Below are 1,700 nucleotides of genomic sequence, written 5' to 3' on the forward strand. Positions count from 1 at the left end.
TTAAAAAAGATTTATGAAACATATCAACTAATTTTGATGCACGAACCTTATTTTTATTCCAATTTAATGAATAAACTGTAAAAAACAATTCATGAGACAGTTGGAAAAAATTTGCTGACCAACTATATATTTAATGATATTAAGAAATCTTTTATTTGGGGATGTCATAATGTAATTTTGGCTATATGTTAAAAAAGTCTATATGTTACAGAAAGACGTGAAATAGTTAAGGAGGAAATGATACAATATCTGAAATTTATTTTAATCACGAGTTGATAATTTTTTCAAAACTGTCTAATGAGCAAAGGGTGATTTTTATACTGCTTTCTTTATCTTTGCATTTATAAAATTATTATTTTTACTATTATTGTTATTATTATTATTTTTGGAGGCAGGGTCTTGCTCTGTCACCTAGGCTGGAGTGCGGTGGCACCATCTCGGCTCACTGCAACCTCCACCTCCTGGGTTCAAGTGATTCTCCTGCCTCAGCCTCCCAAGTAGCTGGGACTACAGCCACTCACCACCATGCCCAACTAATTTTTGTATTTTTAGTAGAGACAGGGTTTCACCATGTTGGTCAGGCTGGTCTCAAACTCCTGACCTCAGGTGATCCACTTGCCTCGGCCTCCTAAAGGGCTGGGATTATAGGCGTGAGCCATCACGCTTGGCCCCTATAAAATTATTAATTAAAAAGCTGAAAAGAAGTCATTCTTTACCTCATGGTTTTAAGTCACTTAGTAGCTGGTTTGGTTATCAGATTGACTGCTGTAGTATCACAGTGCTTGTAGAGTTACTACAAGCACAGTTCAAGTAACTCTTATTTTACTTATTAATGGCTCCAAAGTACAGAAGTAGTGATGCTAGCAATTTTGATATGTGAAAGAGAAGCTGTCAAGTGCTTCCTTCTAGTGAAAAGGTGAAAATAAGCAAAGAAAAAAATTGTATGCTGAGGTTGCTAAAATCTTCAGTAAGAATGAATTTTCTATCCATGAAATTGTGAAGAAGAAAAAAGAAATTTGTGCTAATTTTGCTGTTACACCTCACACTGCAAAAGCTATGACAGAGTGCATGCATGATAAGTGCTTAGTTAAGATAATTAAGGCATTAAATTTGCGGGTGGAAAACATAAACAGAAATGTGTTCCAACTGATGGCAATTAGGTTTGGCACTATCTGCAGGCTTTAGGCATCACTGGGGGTATTGGAACACATCCACTGTCGATAAGGGGTAATGACTGTATTTTAATATTTTGGCCAAAATAGCACAAGCACATACACATGCACACACTCTCTCATAAATAAAAACAGTCAAGAAGGCCTTATAATTTGAGGTGGAAGATCTACTTCCGAAAGTCGTTCATTCAGAGGTCATAGTTAAAATCACGAGTAAATTAAGATTTACCAAGGTAAGGACCCTTAGAGGAAAATCTTACATCCAAACAAAACAAAACAACAACAATCCCCCCACCCCCCACACAAAACAACAACAACAACAAACCACTGTTGAGGGCTGGTAATTTGGAAAGAAAAAAAATAAGAGTAAAGAAAACAGAGAAAAAAATAAGAAAAATATAAAAAAGCTGGTTTAAGACATCAGAGATCACAGTAATGTCAGCATTTTCAACCCAACTGAAAATTCAATCTCTATTGGCTTAAAAGGAAAAAATGAGACTTACTAGGTTCATATGCTAAATTGTCTAG

The sequence above is a fragment of the Macaca thibetana genome, chromosome 1, assembly GCF_024542745.1.
Source record: "Macaca thibetana thibetana isolate TM-01 chromosome 1, ASM2454274v1, whole genome shotgun sequence".
Classification (NCBI taxonomy): Eukaryota; Metazoa; Chordata; class Mammalia; order Primates; family Cercopithecidae; genus Macaca; species Macaca thibetana.